The sequence below is a fragment of the Dasypus novemcinctus genome, chromosome 12 (genome assembly GCF_030445035.2).
Source record: "Dasypus novemcinctus isolate mDasNov1 chromosome 12, mDasNov1.1.hap2, whole genome shotgun sequence".
Taxonomy (NCBI): domain Eukaryota; kingdom Metazoa; phylum Chordata; class Mammalia; order Cingulata; family Dasypodidae; genus Dasypus; species Dasypus novemcinctus.
In genome coordinates, this window is record NC_080684.1 from 2,295,580 (window position 1) to 2,314,021 (window position 18,442).

The 18,442-nt window shown below is 40.5% G+C and overlaps 1 pseudogene; it reads right to left on the reverse strand.

Moving 5' to 3' along the window:
• Positions 1-8,750: 8,750 nt before the first annotated feature.
• On the reverse strand, positions 8,751-10,162 carry LOC101426007 (BAG family molecular chaperone regulator 5-like; annotated as a pseudogene).
• Positions 10,163-18,442: the final 8,280 nt, after the last annotated feature.

Sequence of the window (18,442 nt, forward strand, 5' to 3'; positions counted from 1 at the left end):
GGTATCTCATTGTGGTTTTGATTTGCATTTCCTTAATAACTTATGATGTGGAGCATCTTTCCATGTACTTATTGACCATTTGTATGTATTCTTTGAAGAAATGTCTGTTGAAGTCCTTTGATCATTTTCTTTTCGGTTGTCTTTTTATGGTATTAAAAACATGCTTCGTATATTCTGGGTAATAAACCCTTATTGGAAGTATGATTTGCAACTATTATCTCCCATTCTGTAGTTGTCATTTCATATTCTTGATAACGCCCCCACATTTTTTTTTTTTTTGGATGATGTTCAGATATCAATGTTTTTCTTCTGTGGTTCAGGCTTTTGGTATCATATCTAGGAATCCATTACAAAATCCAAGGTCCTGGAAAATTTCCCCTTTACTTTCTTCTAACAGTTTTATGTTTTAGCTCTTGTATTAAGGTCATTGATCCATTTGGCATTAATTTTTGTGTATGATGTGAGGTGTGGATCCAATTTCATTCTTTCGAATGCGGGCATCCAGTTTTCCCTGTTCAATTTGCTTGAAGAGATTATTCTTTCCTCATTGAGTGGACTCAGCACCCTTGTCAAAAATTAATTGGGGTGGCGGACTTGGCCCAGTGGTTAGGGCATCCATCTACCACATGGGAGGTCTGCGGTTCAAACCCTGGGCCTCCTCGACCAGTGTGGAGCTGGCCCATGCGCAGTGCTGATGCATGGAAGGAGTGCCCTGCCACGCAAGGGTGTCCCCCACATAGGGGAGCCCCATGCACAAGGAGTGTGCCCCGTAAGGAGAGCCGCCCAGCACGAAGGTAAGTGCAGCCTGCCCAGGAATGGTGCCAAACACACAGAGAGGTGACACAACAAAAAGAAACACAAATTCCCGTGCCGCTACCAACAACAGAAGGGGACAAAGAAGACGCAGCAAATAGACACAGAAAACAGACAACCGGGGTGGGGGAGGGGAGATAATTAATTAATTGGCCATGGGTGTGTAGATTTTCAATTCTGTTGCATTTGTCTGTATGTCTATCCTAATGCCATTCCCACAGTGTTGTTGTTTTTTTTTAATTTGTTTATTTTTAAAAATTACATTAAAAAAATATGAGGTCCCATTCAACCCCACCGCCCCCACAGCAACACTCTCTCCCATCATCGTGACACATCCATTGCACCTGGTAAGTACATCTCTGAGCATCACTGCACCCCATAGTCAGTGGTCCACATCATAGCCCACACTCTCCCACGTTCCATCCAGTGGGCCCTGGGGAGAACCACAATGTCCCGTAATTGTCCGTGAAGCACCACCCAGGACATCTCCTAGTCCCGAAAACGCCTCCACATCTCATCTCTTCCTCCCATTCCCCAAACCCAGCATCCACCATGGCTTCCCTTCCCACACCCATTGCACATTTTCTCTGTGGACATTGGATTGGTTGTGTCCATTGCACATCTATGTCAAGTGGGGGGTTACATTCCATACGGATACTGGATGCACTCCTCCTGCTTTCAGTTGTAGACACTCTAGGCTCCATGGTGTGATGGTTGACCTTCTTCAACTCGATGTTAGCTGAGTGGGGTAAATCCAATAAATCAAAGTGTAGGAGCTGAAGTGTGTTGAGGCTCTGGGCCTGGGTGTCATATTATCAGTCTAGAGATTCAAATCCCCTAAATATATCTAAAACCCCAGTCCCACAGTGTTTTGATTAGTGTAGCTTTACAGTAATTTTGGAATAAGAAAATTGAAAGTGAGAGTTCTCTAACTTTTTTCTTTCCTTTTCAACATTTTTTTTTGAATTGACCAATTTTTTTTTATTAGAGCAGTTTTAAGTTTATAGAAAAATTGTTCAGAACGTTCCCTTATACCTCCCACTCACATGCAGTTTTCCCTATTAACATTTTGCATTAGTGTGGTACTTTTGTTACAATGGATAAAATATTATGACCATGCTATTAATTTAAGCCCACTGTTTACACTAGCGTTCACTCTGTTTGTTCGGTTTTTTTTTTTTTCCTTTCTTATACTTTTGAATGTAACTTTATTTTGGGAAACTATGTATCTCAAAAAAAGACAATAAAAAATTAATAAATAAAATACAACTTACTATTTTTTCCATTGCTAGAGTCACAATAGTTCTAAGGTAGAATACCAGTAAGTCCACTTTTTTTTTCTTTTTTTAAATTCTACTCAATTTATTCGTTTTTAAAAAAGATATTACATTTAAAAAATATGAGGTCCCCATTCGCCCCCACCCCACCACTCCCCCCCGCCAATAACACTCTCCCCCATCATCATGTCACATCCATTGTGTCTGGTGAGTACATCTCCGGGCATCGCTGCACCCCATGTCCCGTGTTCCACACCATATCCCACACTTTCCCACATTCCATCCAGTGGGCCATGGGAGGACAATCAACATCCAGCAATTGTCCCTGGGGCACCACCCAGGACAACTCCTAGTCCCGAGAATGCCTCCACATCTCTTCTCTTCCTCCCCTTCCCTGCACCCAGCAGCCACCGTGGCCACTTTTTCCACATCAATGCCACATTTTCTCGATTATTAACCACAATAGTTCATGAGTAGAATATCATTAAGTCCACTCTGATCCTTACTGTATTCCTCCTTCCTGTGGACCTTGGCTTGGTTGTGTCCATTCCACATCTATGTCAAGAGGGGGTTTAGATTCCACATGGATATTGGATGCAATCCTCCTGCTTTCAGTTGTAGGTACTCTAGGCTCCAAGATGTGGTGGTTGACGTTCTTCAACTCCATGTTAGCTGAGTGGAGTAAGTCCAGTAAATCATAGCGTAGGAGCTGAAGGCAGTTGAGGTCAGGGCCTGGCTATCATATTGTCAGTCCAGAGATTCAAATCCCCCAGCTATATCTTAAGCCCCAGCACCAACTACAATTCCAGTAAAGTAGCATGAAAGAAAGGTTTGTGAAAAGAGATCCCATCTGAGTCCAGCTCCATCACCAGAAACACCAGCTCTAAAGAAGGGCCAACTGACATGGCAGTGAACCCCATCTGCCATGACCATAGAACCTGTGGTTCTCTTTAGCCCTCAATAGGACCAATACCTGGGGTTGTATCTACTTTATCTGTCTCTGAGACTCTACTCTGGTGTGCATAAGGGCATTCCTTCTGACAACCTCCAGACTCTTTTTTAGAGACTCATAGCCATATAAACGCATTTGTCCTCTCCATTTCCCCCTTAATTTAGGTCAAACAGCATTTTTAACTCCTGTTATTATATGTGGACAGGGATATTCTGCTGGTCCACGTTGAACCTTTAATTCAAGGTCATTTTCTAGTTGCGTCATCAGCTGGTACTTGGTAGTGATCCCTCGGTGCCAGGGAGGCTCATCCCCAGGTGTCATGTCGCACGCTGGGGGAAAGGCATTGCATTTACATGCTGAGTTTGGCTTCGAGACTGGCCACATTTGAATAACACGGAGGCTGTCAGTAGGGACATTTTTTGTTTATTGTCCCTTGAAATTCGATATGAGTTTGCGGATTGGATTTTCCATTGCTGCAAAAAGAGGAGTTTTGCTCGGAATTGTTTTGAATTTGTAGATCACTTTGGGTGGTATTGACATTTTAACCATTTCCTTTTAATGTTGCCTTTTCCACCGAGTAGCCATGATTATGTGCAAGTCAGTTTCATTTCTGGGCTCTGGTGTCCTAATTGAAGAATTGGATTAGATCGTTTCTACAGTTATTTGTAATTCTAAAGTTCAGTTTTCTCTTTGGTTTTTCTTTGTGGTTAATTTTTCAGCAAAATTGTGTTGAACTTATTTATCCTGCAATTCATTATTTTTAGATTTCACCATAAACCAATAAAAAATTATAATTACCACATACTGAGCAGTATACCACTGTGTTAAGTGCTTTATATATGACAACTTATCGAATTCAATAATACTGTTTGAAATTTTTTGTTACTTATCTGCTTGAACAGATGATGAAACCAAACTCTTAAAGCAGTAGCCATCCAAATATTGAAAGCTGGTCCGAGGCCACATGGGGTCTGTCCAGTACCCGAGTCAGTCCGTAACCACTGTGCTCTGGGCCTCCTGCTGGGAAGCAGTTTTGAGGTGGGAGGGATGAAGAGAAAGGATGCTTTAATTGAGCATGAACTAATTTAAGTGTATTTATTATATCCTTCAAATAAAAACTCAGTGGTGCTACATTTATACTTTTTGATGCATGACTTTGTAAAAACTTTAAACAGCAATAAAAACCTTTCTTGTGTGGTGGAAAAAGTGTAGCTCTTGTTTTCCTACTATTGCTTTCAGGTTTCTTGTACACAAAAATTTAAAAGTACTTAATTTTGATATATAGATCTTTATATATTTTAAATTAAAAGTTACACTTGCACATAGTTAAAAAAGCAAGAAGTACATGAGGAATTGCAATTAAAAGCAATAGTATCCTGCTCTACCTCTCCCCATTCCAAGGTGAGAGCTCCAGGAAAGTCACTTCTACCTCACTTTTTTTTTTTTTTTAAAGAAATGCCATCTTTCTTTTTTTTAAGATTTATCTTTTTTAAAAGATTTATTTATTTATTTATTTATTTTCTCTCCCCTGCCCCCCTCACCCCGGTTGTCTGTTCTCTGTGTATTTTGCTGCATCTTCTCCGTCCGCTTCTGTTGTTTTTAGCCGCACGGGAATCTGTGGTTCTTTTTCTTGCGTCATCTTGGTGTGTCAGCTCTCCGTGTGTGCGGCGCCATTCCTGGGCAGGTTGAACTTTCTTTCGCGCTGGGTGGCTGTCCTTACAGGGCGCACTCCTTGCGCGTGGGGCTCCCCTATGCGGGGGACACCCCTGCATGGCATGGCACTCCTTGCGCGCATCAGCACTGCATATGGGCCAGCTCCACACTGGTCGAGGAGACCCAGGGTTTGAACCGCGGACCTCCCTCTACCTCACTTTTAAGCATCTCTGTTTCTTAGGTCATCAGAGGATTACTTCCATGTCCCTTGATTTATCAAGTTTAATCTTTATTATTAACCCTGCCTTCTATCTTTTCTCGACATAATTAACTATTGTCTTCAGTTGCTCCTCTTTGCTAACATTAACTTTGATAAATTCTACCTTTATTTCTTATTCTGTCGACTAACTCCAGGTAGTGCCAGTTGATACCACATTTCATAATATGAAGGTATTAGTGCCTCTAAACTTGCTTTCATTTCTTATTCCACTTCTACCACTCACCATCTGTCAAGGGTGATAACATTTAAATTGTAATCAGACTTAATTTTGGTGCTTTTCTATAGTTTGAAAATGGAAAATATACTGTTCTTACTAGCAAAATGAAAACACTATACGTGGCAGAACTGACTGATGTACATTGTTGTCTTAAATGACTTTTTGTTTTTCGTAGGGTTTCTTTTTTGTTGTTATTGTTGCATTTTTCCTTTATCACCTTTTTAAATTATTGCCAATACGAAAACATCCTAATGCAAATTTCTCAAATGTACCACCTTCCTTTTCCTCCTCCATTGATTTATTGATAGCCCATTTTCTTCTTGCAGTATTTGCTGTAACTTTCAGAACTGCACTCTAGACCTGCATTATAACCTTTATCCCAAAGCTTTGGTTCAGTCCTCTGCTGATTATAGTTATGTATCTTAAATCTCTTCTCCTTTTCTGTCTTAATATTCACCTCTGTTTTCCTGATGTGCACCTTCAAAATTCAGCCGAAAAAGGTTGGAAGATACATTTTATGATCTTTCCTTTTTGAAATTGTTTTAATCCTACACTGATGTGATTTCAAGTATTACTGAGTATAGAATTCTAAGCTAAAAATAATTTTGCCTCAGAATTTCAAAGACAAGTTTCCTTTTTCTTTTTCTTTTTATGAGAGAGGCTGTGGGTTTACAGAAGAACCATGGATAAAGCAGAGAGTTTCCATATTCCCTCACCAATACACAAATTTCCCCTATTATTAATGTTTTATCTTAATGTGGCACCTTTGTTATAATTAATGAAACAATATTCTTATAATTAAACTGTTAATTATAATCCATACTTTACACTAGGGTTCAGTGTTTGTGGGGTACATTCTATGGGTTTTTAAACATTTTTATTGTGGTTACATATATACAACCTAAAAATTCCCCTTCTAACCACATTTAAATATACAATTCAGTAGTGTTAGTAACACAACACTGTGAATGTAATTATCACTGCCTTCCGTTACCAAACTTTTCCATCACCCAAGACAGAAACTCATTACCAATTCAGCATTAACTCCCTATTCAATATATCCGTGCACTAGTCCCTGGTAATCTGTATTCTAATTTCTGTCTGTTTGCTTATACTGTCTCATATAAGTGAGATCATACAATATTTGTCATTCTGTCCTCTTTTAAGTTGGGTTTTTTGTCTCTTTGTTGTTGAGTTGCAGGATTTCTTTATATGTTCTGTATATTACACACTTATTTTATATGTGGTTTCCAAATATTTTCTCTCATTCTGTAGGTTATCATTTTACTTTTTTTTACTTTCATGAAGTCCTTTGATATAGAAACATTTTTCCTTTTCATGAAGTCCTTTTTTATCTATTTTTTCTTCTGTTGCTTGAGCTTTTGGTATAAAGTCTACGAAACCATTACCTGATCCAAGTACCTGAAGATCTCTCTCTGTTTTCTTTCAGGAGTTTTATAGGTTGGGTTATTATATTTAGGCCTTTAGTCCATTTTCAGTTGGTTTTTGTATATGGTGTGAGGTAGGGTCCAGCTTATTTTGCATATGAATATCCAGACTCTTCTCTTCCATTTGAGTAGACTTGCCACGTTTGTCAAAATCAGTTGGCCATAGATGCCAGGGTTGATTTCTGCCCTTTCAGTTCAATCCCATTGTTCATGTTTGTCCTTTATGCTAGTACGGTGCTATTTTGGTTACTGTCGCTTTGTAATAAAATTTAAAATAAGGAACTGTGTCTCCTGACATTATTCTTCTTTCCCAAGATGACTTTGGTTATTTGGGTCCCTTATCCTTCCATAGAAATTAGATGATTGGCTTTTCTTTCTTCGAAGAAGGCAGTTGGGAGAATCGGGTTATGTTGACCCTATAGGTGGTTTTGGATAGACTTGACCTCTTAACAATATTTAGTATTCTAAACATAAAATGGATTGTCTTTCTATTTGTGTAGGTCATCTTTGCGTTCTTTCAACGATGTTATGTAGTTTTCTGTGTATGAAACCTTCTGATCCTTGGTTAAATTTATTCCACAATATTGGATTCTCTTGGTTGCTATTGTCAATGGAAGTTGTTCCTGAGTTTCTCCTCAGATTCATTCAGTTCATTAGTAGTGTATGAAAACACTAGAGATGCTTTGGATCTTGTACGCTTCCATGGTACTGAATTTGTTTATTATTTCTAGTAGCTCTGTTCTGTAAATTTCATGATTTCTATATATAGGATCGTGCCATCTGTAATTAGGGAAATTTTTAGTGCTTCCTTTCCAATTTGGATGTCATTTTCTTCTTTTTCTTCCCTAAATGCTCTGGGTAGAACTTCTAGTACAATGCTGAATAACGGTGGTGACTGTGGGTATCTTGTCTTTTCCTGATATCATAGGAAATGTTTCATGTTATTCTGTAGTTTTCTTTTTTTGTGGAATCTCCATTTGGTTTTGGTGTGAGGGTAATGTTGGCCTCTTTGAATGAGTTAGGAATTACTCCCTCTTCTTCAGTTACTTGAAAGAGTTTGCATAGGATGGGAACAGAGCATTCTTTTGCAATGTTTGGTCAAATTCACCATGAAGCCATCTGGTCTGGAGCTTTCTTTGTTGGGAGGTTTTTGACTACTGATTCAATCGCTTTACTTGTTAATCTCTTGAGATCTTCTGTTTGTTCTGAGTCTGTACAGGTAGTTTTTGTGTTTCTAGGAATTTATGCATTTTCTCTAGGTAATGTAATTTGGTATATAGTTGCTCATAGTTTCCTCTTATATTCCTTTTTATTTCAGTGAGTACAGTGTAATGTTCCCTTTTTTGAGTTTAATTACTTGTCCCCTCTCTTTTGCCTTTGTCACTGTTTTCCCTTATCCTTTAAGCATATTGACCATCTTTTTTTTTTTAAGTCTTCATGCAATACGTGCAACATCTGGTATTCTTCATGGATGGTTTCTGAATTTTTATATTGTTCCTTTGGATGGGCCATAGAATTGTTTTCTTGAAATCTTTTGTTGCACACTATGAATTTTAATATTTTGACATGTTAACTCTGGGATTTATTACCTGAGCTGTGTGTTTCTTAAATTTATATCTAGCTGTTGGTATGACATAGATTCCCTTGTGTACCAGTAGCTGACTAAACCGAAGAAATGAAAAAAAAACAAAACAAAACACTTTTCATAGTGGTTTCAAATTAGTTCTGTTCTGGCTGATGCTCTACTTCCGAAGTTGAGCCCTCCTGTGAAGCAGGTCAGCCTGTGGCAAAAGTGTCCTGACCGTATAAATTCCCACTTACAGGAATCTGAACACAGCTTCTATTCATCCTGGGGGGTAGACTTTACCCCTTTTCTCTTTTTTGTTTTTTTGTTTTTTTGTTTTTTTGTTTTTGAAAAGGTAATGTGCTGTAATATTGGTTTCGCAACATCAAAAGCAGCAAAGATACTAATGTAATTTGCTTAAATCATAAATACCGAGGTTGAAATAGGTATGTATAAATCATATTTAGGCTCAGTGAACTGAAAGCTCTCTATAAATACATAGAAGTATGTATAAAGTGCAAAACAAGGGATGGCAGGCGTGAGGCCTGGGGCATTTTAGTACTCCCACTCGTCGGATTTCGTGTCGAGATAGCCGAGAATGTTCTGGGCGAGCTTCACCGCCTGCTTCCTGGCAGCCTTGCACTTCTCCTCCCCCTGCGGGTCGACGGCGTCCAGGGCCAGCAGCTGCTGGGTGAGCAGCTCTTCCAGCCGGATGTAGTTCTTATCGGTCCGATTTCCCCCAAACGAGAGAACCTCCTCTTGGATTTCCGACAAGTTCCCCAGGACACTCCAGACTGCTTTATGGGACGGGTGCTCCTCGCAGACCAACGCCTGTCTCTTGCCCAGGGCTTCCTTCAGGTCGATGTAAGTTATGAGGGTCTGCACCTCAATCACCGCTCTTCTCCTGGCTTCCCGGATGCAGGGGTTCTTCTCGAGACTGACCTCATCCAACTGTCCAGTCAGACCCTGCAGCTCTTTTGCAGCTCAGGTACAATTCAGAAGGATTCTGTGCCTGAAGAAGTTCATTTTTTATTTCTCTCATTCTCTTGAGGACCTTTTCAATTTTTAAAATGGAATGATTCTGTCCCAGGTCAAACACATACGTAGTGTCTGCTTCCTCCTCTAAATCCAAATACTTCAATAATTTGTCGATATCTTCTACCACCTCCCTTCGATAATTCCTGATTTCTGTATGCCCGCACACACCTAAAGCATCCAGATCAGCCATTAGGCCCGAGAGCACACACGACAAGTGCCTGCAAGTCTCGTTGTCTTTGTTCACTCCCATCAGAAGTGCGATCAGAGTGCCTCTCGCCTTGTTCACGTCACACATGACGGAGTTAATTTTGGAGACTGAAGGGTGAGCATCTTCGGAAAGCGGCAGGAAAGGCTGCTTCTTCAGGCAGTCTTCAATGATCTCCTGCACTGCACAGATTTTGGTTAGAGTGTGATACCTTGCTTTCCGCAGGGAGACCTCGCCTCCGGTTTTCACGTGTGTCAGCCTGAGAATGACATCCTGGATGCCTTCCTCGAATTCATCAGTCACAGAGTTGCCTCCGCTATAGAAAGGCACTATCTTCTCTTTCACGAGGGACTGGGCTTCCTTAAAAATGTTCTGTACTTCCACTCGTTGCGGGTGTTTTGCAGTCTGCTCCAACTCTTAGAGAAGACCTTCTGTCTCCTGTGCGGCCCTCTTTCTGGCTTTCTGGATGTCTCCTTTCCCTTCAGTGTCTACGGAGTCTATTTCGAAAAGCTGTTTTGTTAGAATCCTCTCCAGTTTCTTGTAATTCTTGTCATCGGACACGCCACTAAAGCCAATTACTTGCTGTTCTATACTTTTTACTTCCTTTTGGATTTCCTGAAGCCTACTGATGGAAGGATGTTGGTTTCCCATATCCATATTTTTGTTGTGTTCAGTTTCACAAGCACTCGCCGCGCCCCCAGCGCCAGCCCCCAGCCGCCCGGCACCGCAGCCCGCAACGGCCGCCCCCGCGCAGCCGCCCGGGCCCCGCCGCGCCGCCCCCATGGCGCCCCGGCCCACTCATGGCGCCGGGAAAGCGCCTACCCCTTTTCTCTTGTACTGTATTGTTTGAAAGTGGTAATCCTTTGCCCTGGCAGCTTTGGTTTACTTGTTTCCTATACTTACTTAGCTGTGGCAAACTGCTTCTGCCTTCAGAGCAAATACTAGCAGTATGCGTGTTCTGGTTCGGTCCTTCTGGCTGCCTTCCAGTGATTGGCATCAACACACAGGCACCTGGGATGCAGGTGGGGTTTACTCTCCCTCCAGAACAGGGCCAGGGCCCCACAGTGGGAGTGCAGGCTCACTCCACAGTGCTCAGGTGGGTTGCAGGAGGTGCTGGCCATGTCATAGGATTTTTAAGCTGCATTTCCTTTATTTGGCACTCCCTCATTTACTGCAGCTGTTTTCTAGAGTTTAGAGGAAGTTGCCTGTCCCAGTTTTTACTACTTGTTGAAAGTTTTCATGGGTGAACAGAATCCCGGACCATCTTAGACTGCTTTCTTGGTAGCCGTAAGTCTATTTTTTGTTTGTCTTTCAAATTCAGAGTTGTTGTTATTGGGAAGTCTGAGCCTTGTTCTTATATTGTAACTGGTTTCTCCTCTCTGTCTGCTTTTTGGCTCTTCTCTTTATCCTTGTCTTCTAAAAGTTCACAAAGTCATATATAGGTATAGATTCCCTACCTCCCCCTCAGTCAATCCTCTTGGCATAATTAGATTCTTCTCTTCTAGAATTATGTGTACTTAAACTGTTGGAGGGAAGCTAACTTGGACCAATGGATAGGCTGTGCGCCTACCACATGGGAGGACCGCGGTTCAAACCCCGGGCCTCCTTGACCCGAGTGGATCTGGCCTTTGCGCAGTGCTGATGCACGCAAGGAGTGCCGTGCCACGCAAGGGTATCCCCACGTAGGGGAGCCCCACACGCAAGAAGTGCGCCTCACAAGGAGAGCTGTCCAGTGTGAAAGAAAGTGCAGCCTGCCCAGGAATGGTGCCACACACATGGAGAGCTGACACAACATGACGCGACAAAAAGAAACACAGATTCCGGGTGCTGCTGATAAGGATAGAAGTGGTCACAGAAGAACACCCGGCAAATGGACTCAGAGAGCAGACAACTGGGGGTGGGGGGGAAGGGGAGAGAAATAAATTAAAAATAAGTCTTTAAAAAATAAAATAAACTGTGGAGAAAAACGGTGCTCACTGGGACCCAGAGACTGGTTGCAGGCAGAAAGTTTATTGGGAAGCTCTCCCAATGGAGAGGATCTGAAGAACAGACTTGAGCCCACCCACCAGCATGGTGGGGGCCTGAAGAGAGACTTGAGCCTGCTCGTGGAAGGTGCCGATGTGAATTTATACAGAACATCCATAGTCGAGGAAATGTTAGTTCATGGGGAGGGGTTAGGGTCTAGAGTACAGCCTTGGGTCAGTAAAGGACTGTAAATGTGAATTCTTGTGTAAGGCTTGGGGGTGGTGGGCTAGGAGGTAGAGTTTTCTTGGAATGCAGGAGGATCTGGTGGCCTGGAAGGGATGAGGGTCCTTGTCTGCTCCATTCCCACTGTTGATGGCTCATTCTTGGAGGGAGGTATGCTGTCTTCCTCACGTAGGCAGCTTGCTCAGCCGATCAGGATGGAGCCACAGCCTTATACCCTGGTAATCATTGCAAACCTCTCACATTAACTTTTATCAACTGTCATGGAGTATTTCTTTGACAATGTCTTCCCATCCATTTTCTGTGTTTTTTGTTTGTTTCTTTTCCTTCAGATATTCTTATTATTTGGACACAAGGCCTCCTTTTAGATTGCTCTTCAGTGTCCGGCGTCTTTCTTATTATTTATTTTGCTTCTCCTCTACATTTTCCCACTTGCTTTCATTTTTTCTCAAAATCTTTGAAAATTTACATTGAAATTTTAGTCTTAGCAATCTTAATTTAATTTCCAAAACATGCTTTTTCTTTTTTTCCTCCAGTTTCAAGGGAATTTCATATTATTTACACAGTTATGGAACAGATGGTCCATTTCCATTTGTTAGAAACAGAGTTCTCTATAATAAAACAGATTTAAAATTCAGTGTGTCCACTGCTAAGGAAACCCAAGGCCTTGTCTGCCTGCAGATGATCTTTGATGTAAGTATTGCTGTGTAGTGACTGTTGTTATTTCCTCAAATCATTTAGATAATTCCACCTTCTACTTATTCCACAGAGCTTCGATTGAAACTTCTATTTCTTTGTTAGAGAAACTGAAAACATTTTTTTCCTACTTTCAATTAAAAATAATACTTCAACCACAAATTTGGTGAAATAGCTTAAAACAAGATAGAAGATAGAGGTTCCTCTAAGACTGCAAGGCCACCCTAACCACCAACTGGATACTGACTGACTGTATTTAGTCTCCCTAACAAGCCATCACCCGTCTATGCTTCCAGCCATAACCTGAGTGACAGGATCAATTTCTCCAAAGAAATAGCTCTTGTAGGCAATTAGGTCTTAGTATCTGAACAAAATTTCACCAAATAAATAAGAGGAAGGCAGGCGCACATCTTTGTTGTTCTAGGGTGACACTGATGTGGGCTATGGGGGGGAGGCTCATTGTCTCTTCAGAGATAACCTAAGCTCCCTGACTTGTGGGTGTGAGGGTAAGAGGCTGCAGTCCTGCCCTTGGTAACAATGGCAAGGACTCCAGTCCCAGGAAACAGTTTAACAATGCAAGGTCTATAAACTCTAAGTATTTAGGGGAAATGCAAACCAAATATGCTAAAAGCTTATCTAGAATGTATGACGTCCATGCTAAAAGCTTGCCTATGATGTGAAAGATATATATGCTATTTGAAGCCTATTGAGAACTGAAACTAAGGGACCATATGGCCTTTCCTCTCTGTATAAAAGGGATTCAAAAATCTTATTCGGGGCTCAGGATTGAAACAGAAAGCTCCCGAGTCGGGCCGGCCGTCAATAAACCATTTTTTCTTCTCAAAATCATTCCTGAGTCCTGGCCTCTCTATACACAAATAATTGAACCTCTCTCAAATTCTACAACATTTTTGGCCACCCAGATGGGATGGCAAACGAAGGCCAGAGATGGTAGCATTTTGCTGCCCCTTCCAAATCCCCCAGGAAGCTGGGAGGACTCGGGTGAACCCCAAATCTGGGCGCCCCTGGATTAAATTTAATCCAGAAAAGATGTGGGCTCCACCAGAATCTTCCCGAGAAAAATTGAGGGCAATGGAAGGTCTGAAGAGAAAGATTCTGGGAATGAAAAAGAACTCTGAACATGGAAGAAGGTATGACTCCCCAGGTGAGCACAGTCTGGAAAGCCCTAGCTTTAATTGCTAGGAAGTGGAGGCTGATCACCTCCCGAGAGAACCCTAGTAGCCCCAGAAAACTGGGGGGAAGCCGTTCTCTCTAGGCCTGGGAAAAGGAGAAAAACTGGGGAAAAGCCCTGGTGTTTTAGGTTTGTCTAACTGCATGTTAAAAGCTGGTACTGGTCTCACATCCACTGAAGGAGTGGAGGCTTGATTTTAATAGGAAGGGTTGTTTATAGGTTTGAGTCCTAACGTCCTGGAGAAAACCCGGAAAAATCCCTGGTGTTTTGGGTTTGTCTGACTGCATGTTAGAAGCTGGTACTAGTCTTATATCCACTAAAGTAGTGGAGACTTGATTTTAATAGGAAGGTCTGTTTATAGGTTTGAGTCCTAATGTCCTGGAAATTGGTCTGGATTAAAAAAAAAAAAACGTGGTTGGTTACAGGAAAATGGATTGGCTTTTCTAGTGGAGCTTGGTCTGGGTGTAAAGTTAAACAGTGGAAAAAGTCTAGCTGAAATCTTTTGTTATGGTGCTAAATTGTGAATGAATTCGCTTCATACCAAATGTTAAGTGTTCTAAGGTTTGTGATGGCTGTGGGGGCAGCCATGCTGAAAATATATAGAGAGAACTAGTGGTTCAGAATAGTGACCTCTGTGCTTCTGTCTGTGTCAGCTGAATGCTAGTGTTGCAATTGTGTGGTTATGTAAAGAAGAATTCAGCTGAGCTGGAGCCCTCCCTTGCCATTGGCATGGGGGTGAAATGATTATTGGGCAAAACTGAGGAGTCTGGATGTTTGCGGAGTCTAGATGTTTGTGCAGGCTCTGCTGTCTTGTCTCTGGTCTGGCCCCTTGCCGGGGCTTGGAGGCCATCTGTGTCCGTGCCATGCACCCAAGTTTGTTGGGGATGCCCCAGTCAGGGTGGCTGGGTCCCTGGGAGAGTTGCGGAATTTGAGTAGGTTCTGTCTGCCCATTTTGGCTGAAAGCTGGAAAGGGGGGCGTGGCTTGCCCCTTTCTAGTGAGTCCACACCTTCTATTCATAAGCCGCATTCTTGTTTGATTGCTGTGCACCTGACTGCCTGGAAGCAGGGGAAGTGAAGGGGGTGAAAAGCAGAATCAGAATAAAGGCAGTAAAGTTCCCTTCATAGGGTGTCAAAGCCAAAATATGTTTGCATTCTGCCCAGGTTCTTAGAAGGTATTGTAGTAACTTTAAGTAAGAGGATGTGTTCTGTGAAGGTAAAATTTGTCTTAAAGGTATAAATAATTATAAAAGTTTAACAAAGCATTGTTTAAATTAAGGTATTTAAATGGCTAATTGCAGAAAGTCATTATTAAAGAAAAACTGAATTGATAATAATAATAAAAGGTAATTTTATAACAAGAAAACTTTTCTTTGGCAGTCAGCCTCCCCTGCCAACTTGCTTCCAAAAAAAACTTTCTGGTATTATATGCTACTAAATATTTAAAGTGAAGAAAAGTTCATTATTTTAAGAAGCTTGTTTAGTATTAATGGCAATTATATGTTGTAAGAAGTTTCCCTGGTAACTTAGTATGTGGGATATATGGAATGTGTTTTTATTGTTAAGGAAACAGAAGATGATTTTGCCCTAAGATAAAATGATTGATTATTGGAAAGAGTAGAGTGTGGGACAAAACCTGAATGAATACTGAAAGTGTAGAAGGTTTGTGGAAGGAAAATTTTATGACTAAAATTGAGTAAGATCAGTATACAAAGAAAATCTGTTTTATCAAATAGCTTCGTGTGCTTTAACCTCATCATTTCCTCAGTGTTTGAAGAAGAGTCTTACATCTTTTAAAAGAACGTAATGTTCTAGAAATCAAATCCTGAAAAGCAGCTTTTTATTTCAAACTAACTGTAAGAGATTTATTTTTTTACTTTAAAGGAAAAATTAAAGTAATGGTTAAGTTCATTTAATATGTTATAAGTCGAATGAAAGGTATTTAAAGGTGTTATAAAATTAACAGGCTTTTAAAAAATTAATAAAAACTGTAACTAAGAGTTAAAATCACTTATAAATGCATTTATATTATAAAACAGTGAAAAGATAATAACTGAAATTATAGCTGAGTGAATTTAGCCTGAAACTATTATTTAAGTGTAAATTGTAAACTAACCTTTTCTTCGTTTATGGTTACTTCAAGCCCCTTGCCATTGCCTATGGTTATTTCATAATAGCTTCTGCCCCTACAGGCCAGAGAAGAGCTGGGACATCACTGTCTCCTGTCCTGGTATTAGTAACCCTTTCTCTCATGAATTCAAGTGTAAACTAAATAAATTGCTGCCTGATGGAATAAGGTTAAATGACCACTGGAGTTTTATCATCTCCAAAATCAAAAGGGGGGGGTGGAGGGGGAGAAGTCTCCTGCCCTGATGTGATGGTCAGTGTTCCTAAGAGTAGTAATTCATGAGAGAAACCAATCTGTCTCCCTGGGGCTTCAAATAGCCTCAGTAAATATATATAAAATTAATCTTGTTGTTTACCCAAAATTCTGCTAATTTCAAAGTAAAATATAAAGTTCTGAAACAAAAATAGTGCTAAAGCATTGAGAACATTTTGGTTACAATCCATTAAGTAAAAAAATTCTTGTGTAAAACTGCATGGTCATAGTGTAAAACTGCACAGTCATAGTGCAAATTAAGAAAAGTTTCAGGAGTCTTTGAAATGTTTTGCAGTCACACTTGTTTTGTAAAATTTAGAAGTTTAGAGTAACTAACGTTATGTTTTTGTCAAACTGTTCATGTCTGCCTATTTGCTCAAATTGTTAAAAATTAAATATGCAGTTATATATGTAAATAAATATTCTTAAAGCCCAAATTAAACTAAGCAGCATGAAAAGGTCATATAGAAATCTGATTATAGAAAACAATTGGGATAGGGCCTCCTCTTTGCAAAAGCTTTAAAGGCAAGACTAGGTGTGGCAGATTAAACCTATCTACTAGGCTAGGGAATTAAGAATCAGTTTGCCCGGTAATTTCCCAGTTTAAACCTTTTGTCAGCCATAAAATGTAAAAAAAAACAAGAATTAGGTTAATTTTCACATAAAGAAAAAAAAATGTTGATTGGTATAACCTGGCAGCCTGCTGCCTCAGTCTCCCACTCCCGGGTTGGACAGCAGTGGAGGAGACCAGCTTAGGCCAGTCCTATGGGCAGTGAAAGGATGCCCAAGAAGGAGCTAGGTCGGTGCCGTTTCAGCACTAAATTCTATTCCTTATTTAGCAAAGGGGAGCTAAAATGGTTAGAATGTGATAGAGAAAGCTGTTAAATCACAAACTTTTGCGTGGGAAAGTTAGATCTTCTCAGATAAGCTGTAACTTCTGAAGTATCCAATGTATGGAGAAACAGAGGAAGAGCTTACAGTGCTAGGCTTAGGGGTATAAATTGTGTCATTTTTCTTTGTTCGGGACGCCAGTCATATCTGGCTCTGCGTACCTTCTTGCAAGATTGAGAATAAATTATTTTTTTCTTCTCCACAATCTGATGAGCCTTATTTTCTTCCAGAAGATTTCTTTCCAACAAAACAGAGGTAATTAGTACCTCTATTAACAAATTCCAGTAAATAAAGTCCATAAAAACTATGGAGAGATCTTTCCTGGATTATGATTAAACAAATTAAGTAATTGTGTAATGTGTGAATTTACTAATCAGTGGCTGAAGCTGGTGCCCAATCTTTTCTTCCTCCCCCTTTTTTGGGAAGTGGAGCTTCCAATTCTAGCTGCAGAATAGCTCCCGAGGCAGCTTGTGCTGCCAGTGGAGGATGGGCGCCCGCTTCCAGGGCATGGAGTGCTTTACTTAGGAATCTTCTCTGCAGATGGGCAGTGGCCTCCTTCCATGCTTTCAGGGGTGTTGCAGGATGCTCTTCTGGTCTCCCGGAGCCCCCACACAGTGCTGTAGATAGCCCTATGGGATTACTAGCTGTCCTGCAGCGTGAGCTGACTTTAGGAGCTCCTTACTATGCCACCATCTTGCTGGTTGTCCTTGAATTTGAGATGTTTTATATCTAGGTCTAAAGTTTCTTTTTATGTCTTTTCATTGTTTATGTTTCTTTGTTCAGAACTATCTTTTCTTTCCTTCAAGAGGATTGACCTTTCTCAAGGAGCAGACACTTAATAAGTGCTTGGGCTAATAATTCTTCCTATGGTTCATTTGGGGCTGAATCTGCTGATTATTTTCTCCCCTGGAGAACAGATCAGATTTTTCTAGTTCGTTATATGTTATGCTATATAACATGTGATGATATCTTAGTTGCGTGTGGTTGTTATAGAGTTGTTAGACTTCTGAAAGATTGATTTTGCTATTTGGGGCCTCCTGCTATTCCATATGAATGTGAGGATCAACTCTTCCCATTTCTACAAAAAAACAAAAAAACAAAAAAAAAAAAAACCAAGAAAACAGACTGCAGAGATTTTGATAGGCATTGCATTTAATCTGCAGATCGCTTGGTGTTAATTCTTTTTGAAATGTTTGGTAGAATTCACCTCTTAAGTGACATGGTCCTAGATTTTTTCATTATTGGGAGATTTTTAAAGACTGTTTCAGTGTCCTTAAATGAGATTGGTTTGGTAAGTTCTTGTATTTCTTGTAGTGTTAATGGAGGTTAGTTGTGCTTTTCTTGGAGTTTGCTCATTTCATCTAGGTTGTTTAGTTTGTTGGCATACAGTTTCTCAGAATATCCTCTTATGATCCTTTTTAGTTCTGTGGGATCAGTCATAATTTCCCCTCTTTCATTTCCAATTGTATTTATTAGGTTCTTTTTTTTTTCATTGTTAATCTTGGTAGGGGTTTGTGAGTTTTCCTGATCTCCATCTGAAATAACTGGCTTTTGGTTTTGTCTATTTTGTTTTTCTTAATTTCCTTCAATTCTTTTCTAATCTTTCTTATCTCTTCTGTTTCCTTTGAGGATGG